This window comes from Anastrepha obliqua, chromosome 2 (assembly GCF_027943255.1).
Source record: "Anastrepha obliqua isolate idAnaObli1 chromosome 2, idAnaObli1_1.0, whole genome shotgun sequence".
Taxonomy (NCBI): Eukaryota; Metazoa; Arthropoda; class Insecta; order Diptera; family Tephritidae; genus Anastrepha; species Anastrepha obliqua.
The window spans coordinates 28,104,052-28,122,072 of record NC_072893.1 but is presented as its reverse complement, the minus strand read 5'-3'; positions in this window follow the sequence as shown (position 1 = coordinate 28,122,072).

Genomic DNA, 18,021 nt, shown 5'->3' with positions numbered 1-18,021 from the left:
CACACATCCTCGGTGTTCAACGCGGTGCACATTTTAGTGTCTTTATTGTTGCTGTAACGGTGCGCTTGTTATCCTGTTGTTCGCGGACGGCCACAAACTTACGTCTACCAAATTGTTAAACAGCACTTTGGTCCACATCAACTACGACGCGTTCCCGTCACCTAGGCGCGCTACTTTATGCCAATTCGATAGCTGCTTATACAGCTGGCAACACACACACACACACACGCACAAGCACTAACAGAAACAACGCTTGCAACATGCAATGTGCAACGGCGCGCAGCCCACACTTGCACCGCCGTGTTGCGTGGGTGGCAGAAGGCATATGGTTGCGCTTCCGTTTCCGGCTCCATGCCACATAAAGCAACGCGCCACATAAGTGCTTGCCAATGAGGTCGTGCAGGCTGCAAAAGAGCGCGGTAGAGAGAGAGAGAGAGCGAGAGAGAAAGCGTGGCAGAAAAAATGAGCACACAAGCGTCTGCAAGCCGCTGCTGGCGGCTGCTGCCCTTCGCTTACAGCAGCGCCAAGTAAGCGCCACTTTGCAGACTCTCTGCTCAGCTGCCCACACACAGGCTCACATTTGGCTCAAAGTCCCAATACACAGCTTGTGAAAAGGACTCAAGCGCGCTGCTGGCAGCAACTTAGCCGCCTGACTCTCTGTTGCGCGCGCGTGCAATTCAAGCCATAACAGAGCAACTTCAACACATACGCCAACACATGCACATATACGCCTGTATTTACATACGCACATAAGTACTTACTTAGTTAATTTTGTGTTGCGTTGCGGAAAAGGAGGCGGAATTTTGAAAATTTTCAACTCAAAATCGTGGCGCTGCCGTGCGCTTATCACTATTTGCATTTGTACCGTGTCACGGCAGTGTTGAAACCAACAGACAGTGGCGTTTTGCCAAACAGTGTATCGACGCGTTATAGTCGAGTTAGTACACAGCTCACATGCACACTTACAGCAACGCATGCAACGCGTTCGCACAACCGGAACTTGTACGACGACACCAATATCAACACCTCAAATCAACGCCCGAATAGAGTTACCAAAAACTTGCAACCAACTCATTCCGCTGCCACCTGTGTATTTTAACGCTCGCGCCGCCTAGTGTGCAATATTGCAGTGCATGTTGCAGCTGCAGCGTCATTGTCGTAGCCTTCGCTGCCATTGCACATACTTCCGCACTACACTGCATCGCCGCTTTTATTTGCTGAGGCCAATGCGTGCCGCCGCGCGTCACTCGTAGGACCGGCCGATCATTCGGCCTGTTATAGTTGCTGTCGCTGGCATCGTCGCCGACATTACCATTACCGTTATCGCTGTCTCGTTGTCTCGTTGCCGTCGCGGCATATGTCACTTGGTATTTTGACCACCAACTTGGCGGCCGCATTTCCGGCTCACAAATTTGCGTAATTTAAAGTTGCACTTTGCATCGAGAGCAGCGTACGCGTTCCGCGGCATTTACTCGCACCTTGCAAGCGCGTCGATTTTGCATGGACGGTGATTTCTGGTGCGTATTGTTTGTACTCCAATATCGACTAGGTAGCAAGTGGCAAATTGCAGATTGTCTGTGGCGAGTTTACTAGTGGTGGTCACTTTGGTGTGCCCAACGCGCGCGTTGAAATTTGTGAAAATTCATAGCTAAAGCAAAGCTAAGCAAATATAGAAAAAACGACTAAAACTCGTTTTGAAATTCAACGGTGTTTCAGTGAATTTTAAGATGTGATAGAAGTTATTCAAATTTGAAAATAAAAAGAAATTGTGTACAAGTTTACCAACAACACATACAGCAACAAATGTGAAGTTTTTAGTGAAGAATTTGTGGGTGAGAAATTGAAAAGTGAGTCTAAAAGATGTTTCTAACAAAAAGTGATTGAATAGCAGGCAGCCAAAAATTTGAATAATAAACTTGAAAGTGTGAAGGCAGTCAATAAACGTAAGTCTAAGGTTTTAAAAATTAAAAAACTTTCAGAAATACTACAAAGAATCTAGGAAAATATTTTTAATAATCAAGTAAATACTGAAACGGCTTTATTGCTGCCAGGCAAAATGAACTATCGAATTTAAGATGTTGTAAAAAAAACTCTGAGCATTTTTTGCTTACTTTGATTTGCCAAATTTGGAGTTTGTGGGTGAGAAATTTGGAATAATTGTTTTCGCTGGCTACTCTACAGTTGCTAGATAACAGAATAAGTGCCCATAAGCTGGTTTGACTACATAAATTCCATAATTTCTTAGTTTTATAGTCATTTTTGCAGCTCGACCTACCAGTACGAGCCTCAACTTCTACATCAAAATTATGGCAACGGAATTTTGGGAACCATCGACCATATTTTTTTCTTGTTTTGTTTTTTTTTTTTTTGTTTGAGGCCTTGGAGTAAGTCCAAATGATGATGATTATGGCCTATATTTTTTGGCCGCCTGCTCCGACTTCTCACTTTGGTCGTAGTGGCGCTGAAGAATGTACCGATTTTTCGCTTTTTATCGCTACTTCGAAACTCTGTAACAAATATTTAATGATTGAATTAGTACATAAATAATACAAATAAATGAAAGAAATAAATAAATAAAATAAATAAAATAAATAAAATAAATAAATAAAATAAAATTAAAAAAAAAAAAATTAAATAAATGAAAGAAATAAATAAAATAAATAAATAAAATAAATTAATAAACTAGCGATTCCTCGATTCCTGTACTTGCAAGTGAATACTCGATATTTTTTCCCCAAAGCAAGTCGTTTTTTAAATTATAATAAATTATTTGACACTTTTGAAACTTGGTACCGATACTTTTTTGAGGCATAAAATATATATACAAGGTGGCGCAAAATTAATCACCCATCGGTAGATTTTATAATTTTTGCAAATGGCGTCGTAATTCAGTCATCTTTGACACTTGTAAAGTAGACAGCTGCGGTATGCAAACAGACAAGCAGTGGAATGCGTAAAGGTGAAAAAACGCAAGATTTCCATCACTCAGAACATTTTTTTCCTTTAGTAAAAAAGTTATGCAAAAACAAAATTGGGTGATTAATTTTGCGCCACCTTGGATGAATCAATTTTTTGCTGCTTGCCAAAGCAGGCTATTAATACGTTCACTATAAGTAGATGATCTGCTTTTTCGCGCTTAACTCAAAATCCGCAATTAAAAAGAGCGATTTCCCATACAAAATTTCTCTCCCAAAATCTGAGATTATAAAATAATCCTAGATAATCACGATGCTTTTTGACATACAACCCTGTGTTTTCTGTGTTATCGATAATTATTATTACGAATGTAAGCAGAAGCATCAAACTAAAAACTAAATGAAATGGATGCTGGCGAAGAATAAAGACCTGTTTTCTTATAATTCTATAAATTTTATATAATTATAGTTCTATAAAATTTTAAATTTAAATAAAATTAAATAATTCTATTAAAATTTTTGTTAAATATTATTAATTAGGGATTCATTTTACATTAAAAAAGCGTGTGCCCATAAACGTTTTGTCCTCTTATTTCTTATAAAATATAATATAGAATATCCCATGCGCATTGCTGCCATAATTTTTTACAACCTCAGGGAACGTCGCATACGAATTTCCTCCAACTGTTTATTATTAGCAGCCAATTGCGTAGTTAAATTAACTATTCCTCCTCCTTGTATTTTCTTCATATCGTTAATAATAACGAAAGAAACTAAAAATACCGAAATATTCCACCAAAATAATTTCTATGAAGAAAAACCTCTCAAAGCAGTATTGACAGCTGATTGTCAATTTTGCAGTTAATCTGCCATAAGTGAACAGGATTTGGTGGATTTATAGGTGATTAATGCATTTGTGAACGTATTATAATATATGAAAATTAAATTTCTCATTATTGTTTCGTGTTGTCTTTTATTCAAGGCAAATCTATTAAAGGCGGTATCGGTAAATTAGCTGATTTTTTTTCTTTCGCCGTGTCCATGTGGCTGTCAGCTTAGACTAAAATAAAGCGAATTCATTTTTTTTTCTACTTTGTCAATATTTTGCCGCGACAATCAAATGTACAAAGCATTGTTGTTGGTCTAGTGCCACTGCCTTTAATGAATGCGCCTTGCTTTTGTTGCTACTTCTGCATGTAATTGACTTGGAAAAGTTGAGATTTTGTAATGCCTCCAATATTTTTTGCTCGGAAAAATTTACTAAAATAAAGTTACAGCGAGTAAAATATTAGGTTGGGGAAAAACAAATCCATTATTTTTGTGTAAAATTTTTGCGCAAATGGTTTAAAATTGTTTATTGACCATTAAATGGTTCAAAATTGTTTATATACCATTTAGTTCCAGGGCGATACTACGACTACTAACCTGCCGGTCAACTTCTATTATTTCTTTGATTTTATCGACATTTTCTACGACACGCCTGCCTTTGGGAGGTGCATCTTTAACATCAAAAATTGTCTGAACGGAATCGACGAAACCAAAATTGCATGTAATTAGCTGTTGCAGTATCAGCTCCATAAACACTACTTACAATTTCAGCGGCCTGCCTTGCATTTTCGTCTTTATCAAAGAAAAAAACTGTGAACTGTGAAATGTAACGAATTTTCTCTTTGTTGAATTCCATTGTTAACAACCTGTAACTCACAACTGAATGAAACAAACAAAAAATAGCAAACGAATTTTTTTAATGTGAAATATCACCTTGACCACGAACATAAACTTTAAAGTGTTTGATCGATATTTTATGAGATATCGATCACTACAGCCATCTACCGAGAAAATAATACAATATTTTTATAAGTTTGATTTTTATTTTATTTATTTTATTTATTTTGATTTTGTTTATTCAAAATAAATAAATAAATGAATACAAAAATTCGAAAATCAGCAATAGTGAAACCTGCAGCAATTAAAAGTATCACCAAACCGCTCTCTAAATCTCAGGGGCCTGCAGATCACGTCATTCAGTCACCAAGCCAATTTGGTACCCATTTAACTTAGAATGGACCATAAGCACTTTTGGTGATTTTTCTAATTGCATTTCCAACCAGTTTATTAATTCCGTTTAGATTACGAAAAGTGCTTTTACTTAGTTTTTCTTATGCCCTTTTTGGTATTCGAATAAACCAAATGTATTTTTGTTGTAATATGAGCCTAGTTATTTAAACACTAAATATATTTTTTACGAGATCAAAGTTACACAACAATAGTTTTTAAAAAATTTGGTTGCTGTGGCATTTTATTTATTCATTTAATTTTGTCAAAAAACGCAAAGGCTCTTACTGATTGTGTTTTTTTTTTTTTGTTTTTTGAATCCATTTATTTATTGGAATCTGTTTTTAAACATTCAGCAATACCGGCAAAAAAAACTAACACATTTTATTAGACACACTTGGAAAGTACCGAGTGGTACAACCATTTCTAGATTTTTGCTTATTAGCCTAATAAATCCGTTGTTGACTTCCTCTTCAGTTTGTTAAGGGGGGGGGGGGGGGGGGGTAGGGTCACAAAATCGAAATTTTTTTCTTCACTCATCTTATAGTAAATCATTTCAAGAATGTTGTGTCAAAATTTTAAGTGGATCGGAGCAAAACTCTCAAAGTTATAGCCTTTGTAGGCACTCTACCTCGAGTGCAGAGCATAGATAATTTTTCAGAGTCATTTTTTCAAACGCGTTTTTCCCGAAACGACTTCTTAAAAGTCGGTGCCAATCACAACTCCGAAACTATTCAACCGATTCTTTTCAAATTTGGCACACGTTTTCTAAATCAAAAATACCTCCCCCCCACACTGTTTTTTTTTTTATTTTTTTTTTTAAGGTTGTTTTTCACTTACAAATATGGCGAAATTTTTCGCCAAAAATGCTCGTTTTACGTTTTTTTGCCACCAAAACTACAAAAATGAAAAAAAAAAATTTTATTCATGTGGGAGGGAGCATTACGTCATACTTTAACTGAAAAATTCGACTTTTTTGGTTTCAGATGATTCTACGACGAATGCCGATTGGCACCGCAGAGCACCTCTCGAAAAACATATCTCCAAAAAAACTCTGTCATGGGCTTATTTGTCAATATTTTATTATTATTAATATTTTTTAAAAACTTATTGAAAAGAGGTACAATAAGATGCAACTGATTTTATTAAAGTATCTTAAGCCATATTTCTGTAAAAAATTCAAAAAAAAAGTGTTTTTTTTTAGCGCTAAACCCTACCACCCCCTTAAAGGAGATGTGATTGAGAGTTATTTCAGCAATTAAAGGGCTTGGGTGCGATTGGAGTCGTATATTGTGTGATGTGGAAAAGCTTGCTTCCTTCTTGAGTTATTCTGGGAAATTCGATGAATTTGTGCATTTGTGATATTATAAAGGGCGTTTGTAATCATTTTAAGTGATTTCGATTGGAATTTTTGAAGTATTGCGATGTTAGAATTAGCTGCCTGAGAGCTGTATGCCGCATATCCATATCAGCTTTTAATATGGCTGTGTAGAGTGAGAGCTTACTTTTGAGAGAAACATCAGTATTTCGATGCCGGCATAAATTTCGATTTCGTATCCAGCATAAACTTCGGAGTTTGATTGCTGTCGAGGTGCATACTAAGATACTTCGTAACATTGTTTTGTGGTATGATTACATTATTGAGTTTCACAGGAGGGCAAATGCTTCGATTGAGTGCTCTCTGCTTCTTTATAGTTTTTCATTTGAAAATACCTTTGCACATACCTATACTTATTTCTGTGAGGTATTATAAGGGGTTAGGGGTAGTCCAAGGCCCGAAAAAAATTATGATTTTCAATAATTTTTGTGCTAGTCAATTGCTTTATTTTACAAAAATAAAAACATAGCATTAATACATCATGTTTCGACTTGATTTTAGCAAAATTCCAAAAAAAATGTATAATTGTAAAAGTTACCGCTGTGATTACCGTTGCACTAGAAGTTCCTTGCGGTGATCATCTCAAGTCCTTGGAGATTCATCTAAAATCAATCGGACAAGAGAAATTACTTTTATTTGTAGATAATATTGTGCCTAATCGAAGGTTTTTTTTTTTCAAAATTAACAATATGGTGGTCTCAGGAAATATTTGTAAGATTTTCGAGGAAGAAACCAACAATTAATTGTTTAAATAAATCGAAATTTTTGAAAAAAGATCCTTCGATCAGGGACGATATGTTTTTCAAAAGCAGTATAAATTCTATTGAAATCTACGAAGCGGTTTTTAAGTTACGGTGATCACCAGTTCAAAAAACATAGTTTCGAAAAAAAAACGCATTTAAAGTTTTGCTATCAGCTCCGGAGCGCCCGATCACCCTTTGTTAATTTTTGAATAACTCGAAAAGTATTTGTCGGATTCACTTGGAGTTTTCACACAATATTTTTAAGATATCATACTTTAAGAAAATGGAAAAGAAAAGTCCAATTATTTGTAAATTCTGACTACCCCTAACCCCATAATACAACTAACTAACTATTCAATAGTTCACTAAATAATTTTTAAAAAAATTTAAATTTTTTGATATTCCTACTAATTTTTCTTCATTTTATTTAGTTTTGTGAAGTCCACATAGTTTTCCGATTTCTCGTTGCTGCACTTGTGTGTTTATTTAAAAAATTTAAAGCAAAAAATAAATTAAAGTAATGTAATAAAACATCACAAAATAATTAACCACCAACCCATACGCTACGGAGGCCGCTAAGCTTTAGTTCCATAAAATTAATAATTATACATACATAAGAAATAACTACCAAATGCCACAGCTCAGCAATTATATTCGAATATGTGAACAAGAGCAAAATTTGAACAATCAAACATAGTCAAAGGGGTGGAAATCTGCTGAGGGCAAGTATCTGATCATAACATTTCATGCCAAACTGCATTGGAAAGCTGTTGACTTCAATTTGAGGCCCATTTCTGGTCTAGAGACGTGAAAATTGAAGGCGTAGAAAATTGAAGAAAAGCAATCGGTATCAATTGAAAATCGTTTTTATTCAATAGATCAATTCTTTATTTACAAAAAAAAAAAGTTTTTTTTTCAACGACAATAATAAAAAAATTGCTTCCCCTCAAGTAACACATGCCACTGGCGTAACTGATTGGGCTGCTCAGGTACGTCTGAAAAAAAAATTCGGTCGATTATTTATCAGGAGATATGTCGCTATGGTGGGCAGCAGATTTACAAAAAAAAATTTTCTATTGTTATCTGTTCATTCCAAAAACACAAAAAAGGAGTATTTTCACGTTCTCGCTCTTAAAAAAATTGAAAAATTGATTATAAAGTTATTAATATATATAATTCTGCTACCCACGAGAGCCACAAGTCTACTCAATAACATATTAAAAATTCAAATCAATCGGTTCAGTACTTTTTGAGACAACTCGGAAAAAATAGTTTCGAGAAAAACACGACCCTGCGCGCTGTGCATCGTACTCCAAACCGGGCTCGTTTTAAAGGACTGTAACGCCTGCAACGTCTACTATAACGAATTTCAATATAAACATTTTCAAGTATATTTTGAAAAGTATAAACTATCATTACATGAAAAAAGAAATCAATTTTTTTCGAAATTCTAGACCAGAAAGGTGCCTTAAAAAAGTTATATTACCTCATTAGCTACATTACCCAGAATTAACTGCCCTGATTCTAAAAAATAATTATTTATTAAAAAAAAAATTAAAGTTTCTCAAACTGCTACGAAATATCAAAACAATTAATGTCTCAGCATTGCATCCAGCCTCTTGTTCTTCTATTTAAAAGTTTCATTAGTTTTCATTCACAAGAGATATTAACTATCGTTTTTCGGCAATGTTGCCATCAAAAATTCCTCTAATCCGCTTAAGGGGTTAGGGGTAGTCAGAGGCTCAAACAATTTTTTCAATTTTTTTTGTGTTAGTCAAAGGCTTTATTTTACGAAAATAAAAACATAGCATTAATACATCTTGTTTCGACTAGACTTTAGCAAAATTAAAAAAAAAATAATAATAATAATAATTGAAAAAGTTATCGCTGTTTGTGTGTAGCCCGTTGCACCAGAAGTCCCTTGCGGTGATCATCTCCTTGGAGATTCATCTAAAATCAATCGGACAAGAGAAATTACTTTTATTAATAGGTAATCTTGTGCCTGATTGAGGTTTTTGTTCAAAATTAACAATATGGCGGCTTTAGAAAATATTTTCCAGTTATTCGAGGAAAAACCGACAATTAATTGTTTAAATAAATCGAAATTTTTGAAAAAAGATCCTTCGATCAGGGACGATATGTTTTTCAAAAGCAGTATAAATTCTATTGAAATCTACCAAGCGGTTTTTACGGTGATCACCAGTTCAATAAACATAGTTTCGAAAAAAAAAACGCATTTAAAGTTTTGCTATCAGCTCCGGAGCGCCCGATCACCCTTTGTTAATTTTTGAATAACTCGAAAAGTATTTGTCGGATTCACTTCGAGTTTTCACATAAATATCAGGACATTATACTTAAAGAAAATGCGAAAAAATCCAATTTTTTGAAAATTCGGACTACCCCTAATATTTTAAATTATCATAATGAGCTCTAGTCTAGAAGTTCAATCCGCATTAGCTGTACTTAATTTGTGAGATAATTCTGATTTATGTCGTTAATCCTGATTAACGCCACCGTCTGTCTATGCTATAAGGACGGTTTGGATTTACGATATACAATTCTGGGATGCGGTAGCCAAAAGTACATCATCTCAACCCAACCTCTGCAAAAGAAAATCCTGCAGAGCAAAGCAATCGCGCCATACTAATTATAAAAGGAATAACTCTATCGTGATCTTGACAACAGCTGTGACTGAAGTAGCGAGGCAATTTGCCATAGCTCGCAAACAGTGGTTGAAAAATTATGTCAATGATGCAGCATCCAGCTTTCTTCGACTGCATTATTCTTGAAAGCGTTTGAAACGCACAAAGGTGGCAGGCCTTATGTTGAGAGCGAATAGGGACTATTTTGTAAAATGCTTTTTAAAACATCATCATGCATCATTGGCTACTCAGGTGCGGCTACTAATATTTACTGACATCATACACCCATAGGTTGGCACTTTGCAGTAACAGTAAAAATGCAGTAAATATAATATTTTACTGATATTGCAATTTAATTTTCATTACCAGTAAACTTTTACTGATTACTGAAAAAAATTTGCAGTAAAAATATTTTTTTACTGATTACTGAAAAAAATTGCAGTAAAAATATTTTTTTACTGATTACTGAAAAAAATTGCAGTAACAATATTTTTTTACTGATTACTGAAAAAAAATTGCAGTAAAAATATTTTTTTACTGATTACTGAAAAAAAAATGCAGTAAAAATATTATTTTACTGATTACTGAAAAAAAATTGCAGTAAAAATACTGTTAATATAATTTTATTTGCTATTAGCTATTAGCCTTTCTTAACACAAGCATTTCAAAATTTGCATCGCTGAGTTTTTGCCTTCTAGACTGATTTACAATTCCAGCGAATGAAAACAACCGTTCTACAGGTGTAGATGACGGTAGTGGGGTATTATATTTAAAAAAAAAGTTTTTAATAGCCTGATATTTATTTAGGCAACTTGTTGTTTCTTCTCGTTCGGCCAGGTATAACAGCGTTTCTTGAAGATAATTTTCCGAGTCAGTGGAACCATATTGTATGCTAATATCTATTTAAGTAAATATATGCATAAAACAAATATTTAATTGAAAACCAAGTGTAAACAGTTTACCATTACTTTCATCCCCGAAGCCAAAAAATTTTTTTTGAGGTGGTTGAGGTAGAATACGAGTTTTGGCACAGGCTACTTTTCCATGCTTGACCACATAAGTGTTGAACATTTTTTTAACTTCCTCTTCTGTTTGCGTTTTAGCTGTTTCTAAAAGAGCTTTTACAAATCGCAACTTAATGTCAGGGACAGAAATACATGATACAGTTTCGCTATTTGAAGAGCTGATATGGATCATATTTCGTGACTGGTCTATAATCAGTTAGCAAATAATCACTTAGGTATATTTGGTGATTTTAATATTACAAATATAATATTATGTGGTCTAATAATTTATCCAGACTGAGTATTTTCCCAATGACAGCTAACTCTCAGATCGATTCTTATGATAATATTTTAAGCCTTATTTAAGTGCAAATTAATTGCTTTGAAGATAAACTCAATGAAATTCTAGATCTCATTTTTGTTAATGACAATCTCGATCTCATTTTATTTTCACCCACAGATAAGCATCAAATTTCTTTGGTACTTAAATTTATTTTTTATGAATTTGTTACTAGTATTCCTGAAGAAAAATGATAAATCTGTAATTGAAGTTAATTAACTGAGAAATATTGTTCGCAGATTCTAACGTTGCCCAATGTTTTTCTATTTTTAAAAGGTTGAGATCTGTCGCGTAAATATTCGGACGAAAGGTGATAATTTCTCATTCACGTGATTAAGGCCGGGGCAGTGACACATGTAAAGATAAAAACGAATTGTGATGGTGAACTATTATTTGTTTTATTTAATAATGCCTATGACTGCCATTCACTACAATTACTTCAAAAATTCGTTTTGGAACGTAAGAAGAGTCATAAAGTGATTTAACGGGTTAGGAGTAGTCAGAATTTTCAAAAAATTGTATTTGTGTTTTGCACTTTCTTAAAGTATGATATCTTAAAAATATTGTGAGAAAACTTGAAGTGAATCCGACAAATACTTTTCGAGTTACTCAACAATTAACAAAGGGTGCTCGGGCGCTACGGAGCTGATAGCAAAACTTTAAATGCGTTTTTCTCAAAACTATGTTTTTAGCTGGTAATCACCGCTTAGTAGATTTCAATAAAATTTATACTGAAGGATTTTTATAGAAGAATTTTTTTTTTTCAAAAATTTCGATTTTTTTAAACAATTAATAGTTGTTTTTTTCCTCGAAAATCTGCTCTGACTACCCCAAACCCCTTAAGTCAGTTTAAAGATATAGTGACCTAAGCTATCTTAATCACATTAATTAAAGAAGTTTTATCTTGTGGTCTGAATTATATTCAATTTTCAATTGAGACCTGTTCATTTATAAATTTTTTTTGTAACAAGTGTAAATTATTCCCCAGCTATTTGCTGAAGCTGCAGTGGCTTCGCCTGGCGATTTCTCTTCAATATATACGGCAGTGTATATTTTATGCATAGTTCAATAGAAATACGAAATAGTTTGTGCGCTCTCCACGTACTTTATAATTCCAATTATTTTATGCCAAAGATTCTTCTAAGTCATCAGTATAAAATGTACGATTTTTACCAAATTCGTGTGGCTCTTAACAAATTTGTCTATATCTGCTTGAAGCCTACATACGGCAGTTGTGTTATTTGTGACTCAAAACCATTTTAAATCGTCAACATATAACAGAAAATTAGCAAATGAGAAGCAACTGCTAATGTCATTGATAAATAACACAAAGCGTAGTGGACCTAAAACACTTTCGTGAGGCACTCCAGAACAAGCAATAAATCTGAGCACGCAGGAAAGCAGAGTGGAATCCAAGTGAAGATATAATAGTTATATAGTAAAATGTTGTGAGAGACTGTCGAAAGCTTTGGAAAAATCCGTGTAAATGCAGTGGACTTTGTGAATGATCAATAACTTTATTGATGCTTTCTCATGCAAGCAGAAAAGTGGCGTGGCAAAGGCGCCTTTTATCTATAATATAAAAATGAATCGCAAAATGTGTTGGTAAGCGCATAACTCAACAACGCATGGACTAATCTTAACAATTATTTTTTTTACTGTTCCTGGAAGTCCAAGGATGGTTTGTACGGCGAGAAAAATTCGAATAATTTCCGGGAAAACCCTAAAACAGCAATTTTTTCCCATACAAATATTGCGCGTTCGTGTGTGTGCGTGTTAGCGATGGAGGATCTAATGCGTTCACACAAAAGTAATAATAATATCGTGAACCCGACCAAATTGAAAAGTCAAAAAATGTAAGAGCTATAGATTTAATTGACCTCGCAATATTCTTTCTTTTGTTTTGGTCTCAGAACGAGTTAAGGAATGATTTCATTCACAAAAAAAAAAAGTGGAAAGTAAATTCTAAGAATAATAATCCAGGGCTGAATAAATCCAAACATATTTTAAGAAGAACAGAAGACAAACATTATTAGTTAACCTAGAAAACCCATGTTTCTCATGTGGTCAATTGTATGTTGCCTGTTCCCGTGTTGGAAAACCATCAGATTTGTTTGCATATTAACCAGGTAATCAAACAAAAAACAGTGTATATCATAAATCACTGCAATAAAAATAAAACAGAGTTTTGTTAGTGATTATGATTCACTTGGCTTACAATAAAGCGATTGCTGAAAATACTTATATACGTTTTATTTCATTATTCTTTATTATATCGGTTAGTAACCCTATGTTAATGAAAATAATAATAAATAATTAATTATCTATATGTTTTGTCATTGAAGCATCCACTTTATAAATATTTGGTACCTTTAGGTTCCCACTATCCCTTTAGATTATTTTTCAATCAGGTTCGAACCTTAAGTTCCCCTCTTAGTTCGAAGCCCTGTGGCAAACATCCCAGTCGGGCTTTTTAGGGGGTCCCAAAAGGGTGGCGAAAGTTCGTGAAAGCGAAGATACTTAGGTCACCCGAGCTGACCCTTTTGTTTAGTTCAACTGAACAGAGCCGTCACCATGATGATAGGGCGGTGTGTGAGGGTCAGCAGAGTAAAAACGTCTTAACCCCTTCGCGCCGGAGTTTTATTTTCGCTACCGGAATACTTCTTGCACGCATACTCAAAAAAGACGAAAAATATAATAGAAAAAATATGTTCTGCATACTTAATTCCTTCCATTATCCTGGGACATATTGTCCCAATAAGGATTTATATTGGGACAATTTAATAAACCGTCGAATTTAGTTTTAAAAAATTTATTTTAAAAATTTAGTATTTTTGTGTTTTATTACAGAAAAAGTATTTACTCCTAGTACGAGGCAAAACATTTGAAACAAAGTGCATTGTTGCATCCAGAGTAAACGTAATTTGTTCTCGTTTCTTTTTGCAGGGAAGTGCATCGTACGCAACGACGTCGAGAACTACCTTTTAATGGTAAATTATCACTTATATTCAAGAGCTCGGTACGTGGGCATTTAGATGGTCTTCCACCAGTTCGCCGAGTTTTTAACTCCTTGTGCTTGGTTCCTTCCGCAATAAGGGACTCTGCTAATGGGACTATGAACTTGATTTCTTACGGTTCAGGTCGTTATGCACAATCCAAGCATTAACAGTTGAAAGCATCAGAATCTTGAAAAAACCCTTTTTCCACCACTTTTGGGATTTCCGGTTGATATCGTATACCGCTGCTTTCTGATCAGCTAGATCTACGCCACCCATCAAACTATTATAGTCCACAATAGCTAAGGGGCAGGCAACTTTTTTCTTCTTACCGTCCTTTTGCTTCCTATCTACTTCTCCTAGCTCGGCTTGTGACAGTTGGAGACAACAAGTACTTCTTTCGAGTCCATCCAACGAGTAGCTAGTAGACCATCGCAGTTTATGTGGAACTGGCTCTGCCCACGTTCTAGTCGCGACCCGAACTCCGGTGTTTCTTTTCGATTTCTCATATATGTACCAATAGCAAGAAATGGAATGGATTTCATCAATGTTATTGATGTGAAAAATCGATCGAATGCAACAGCCACATCATTATCACGGATAGTAGCTGCTAATTTCAAAACCACTCTTTCTCCAAGACTTCCACAAAGATTAGTGGTGACATCTTTACCAGTGTGGGAGTTTGGAGCATTATCAGGTTTGTCACAATCATTTAAATATAGTTTCGAAGAAAGTGGAGTGAACCGATCGCGAGAAATACTTTGCTTTATCATTTCGTTTCCCATTGATGCATGTTAGCTCTAATAATCATGTAATGATGGCAAATTGTTGTAGTGCCATCATAGCCACGCCTAAAAACACCATTATTTCATGTTAATCGGTTAATGCTCTTTTAGTTTTCTTCTCTTTATTAAGTTTTTTTAGTCGCTGATTTGTGCACAGTGCAATAAAAATACACTAACTTTTTAGAAAAAATTCTCTAAATACACGGAACTCGGTAGACCCTCTGGGAAGATCTACCAGAACTTGAGAATCTCTTTCTAATGGCATTCGAAATTTGGGTTCGACGCATCCATCTTCTATGATGTTAGTCCAGGTGACAATGGTAGGTGCTTCACTCAATGCAATATAGGGAGAATTCTGAGTGCACTATTTACTGATTCGATGCTAACGCAATGACGATCGCGGACCATATGTTTTTGCCTTCGTTTGTCTTGCCATATCGTCAAAATTTCTCAACACGTGCTTGTTAACTGGATCAGTGGTGCCACGTATATTATAATTACGAATTTTTTTGGGATTTTTTTATAAATGAAACCGAGAACTTTTATTGGGACAGTTAAGATGGAAGTTTTATTGAATAACAAAACTAATAAATAACTTTGTACGAGGCTGGGACATATTGTCCCAGTAGGCGCGAAAGGGTTAAGGTCGAAATATAAACTGCCACATTCAAAATCTATTTGGCAGAACGAAGTCTGTCGGCTCCGCTAGTAATTTTATAAAAATGTTTTTCGTACTTCAAATTTCTTACGCGTTAATTTTCATATATTCTTGCAGTATTTCCAGTGCTAAATGTTCAAACTCATTTTGAAGTTGAGGCTCCTTATAAATTTTATGATTTTCGACATGATTTTATATGTCAACTGTTGATAAAATAACCTGAAAGTGGGCATTAATTTATACAAATGAATATAAGGATGCACTTACATATGTATATGTGGGAGTATGTATGCATGATATTTCATTGAATTCTTTAGCGGTATGAATACGGGGTATTAAAAAAGAATATATCATAAAATACTTAAGGAGGCAATACAAGCATACTGTCTCAGCCCTCGTGAAATGGATATTCCTTCGGTAGAATCAAAATCGATGGCTATATAAGCAGTTTTATTGACAGTATAAATTTTTAATGCAACGGGCATCTTTCTCACCTATTATCTCCACCATTCTTATATATTATTATTATATTCAACATTCTTATTTTCAACACCCTGTATATGCATATATTACTTTTCCGCTTCACTTTAATTCGGTGAATTTTATATTCTTCCTGCAACAATTAGTGGCAAAAACGAAATTATTACATCGAATCGAAAGAGAGATTAATTGAAATTAATATAAAATAGCGCGTCGGAAATTTTACAAGAAAAACAAAAACAATATCGTGCATGAATTTAATTGTGAAAAAGTGAAACCTTGAAAATTGAAAAATTACTGGCGTACCGCACTTATTTACCGCAAGTTTCACCGCGAAGCTGATCATTCAATGGCTTACCGAGGGCAAATATCGGGCAGCAACTCGAAAAAAGTGCTGCGGCTGCTGCTTACAAGCGCAGTCAAATCACACACACACACACACACACATGCAGCTATTCGCAGCTTAAATGGCACAATTTCCAACACACAAATGTAAGCAAATCGAACAAAATAAAAATAAAATTAAAATTAAAAAATAAATAAATAAAGAAAATAAAAAATAATAAACAAAAGCAAAAACAAAAACAAAAACAAATAAGCGCGCATTGCAAGAAAAACGCCAATAACAAGCATTTGAGTAGTCACTTTGCAACAAATTATAAAATAAACAGCGAAAATTGTAAAATTTCATATTCATGTACAACAATAACGACCAATTGCATCAAAAAGGCAAAAAAAATGTTTTAGCAAACAAAAAATATGTAAAAAACAAACAAAAAAGGACGGAAGCGAAATGAAATGGAAAAAATCTACGTGTGCCAAAGTTATTTGGTGATGTGAACATCCCACATCCCCCGCTCTCCGCGTCTTCAGCAGCCAGCGCATCAATCCACCTGCCGTCGGTTGGTACGGACCCAGCAGAGGTGGAGTGTTCACAGTTCGTTGTGTCGTCCATACGTTGGCCGCAGAGTAGGCCAGTTGTTGGTGTAATTTTTGTTTTGAAGTGGTCAACCAACTGAGCGACCACAAACGAAACATAAACAAAAAAAAACGCAAAATAAAAAAACAACAAACAATGGCATGCGAAAGAGCAAAAACAAAAATAAATAATGAACATAAAAGTAAAAAAAAAAAAAAAAAGTGAAGTTTACAACTTTGCGCTGTTAAACGGCAGCAGAAAAAGCAATAACAGCAACAATAACAATGAGATAACAAACAAAGCAGAAAATATTTATGAATTCGCATGAGTTGTAGGCCGCATCAGTGAAATGGTGACTATGGCGCCTAAAAGCACACCACACTCGCTGCGCTGGACATTTTAAAACTGGATTTTTTGAGGAGTTTGAAAGCTGAACAAGTTGCAACTGCTGACTCTAGCGGATGGCAAAAATTAATTCAATAAATTTACACACTTAAAATATTTCTCAAGGACTTACGCTGAAGTAAGACTAATTTAATGTTGAAATATATTTTCGAAAATTTATGTAAAACTGCATTACTCTGAATAGCCTCACCTGCAATGCTTAATACTGCATTTGAGTCACGCCAAGCGTTGTTGTCCACCTGCGCGCCTCTCCGCCGCGTTTCTCTGACCCTTTCTCCGAAAATCAGTGATGCCAAACAAGCCACAAAAGTGGCTTTTATTTGTGGCCAACATAATAGCGTGTCAGGGTGTTTGTGGCGATTTGTAAATCAGCGGTTTTATTTTGCTGCTGTTTTGACTAGCAAAAATGAAATAGAAAAACAAAAAAAAAAAACTATAACCAAATGAGTGTTGCAGGAAAACAAAAAAGATTTGAAATATTTTGAAAATACAAAAAATTCATCATAAATTAAAACAATTAATTAGAGTCTAATTAATTGGCAACTCAATCCTTTGTTTTTATTATATTTCAGGTTTTTACATCAAACTAAAATTGGTCGCATGCTTTAGCATTTTAATTAAATTTAAATTGGAATTTATAATAAATCTGAAAACGCATTAAGTGAAACTCAATTATAAATTTCCATTACGTAGCTTTGAGA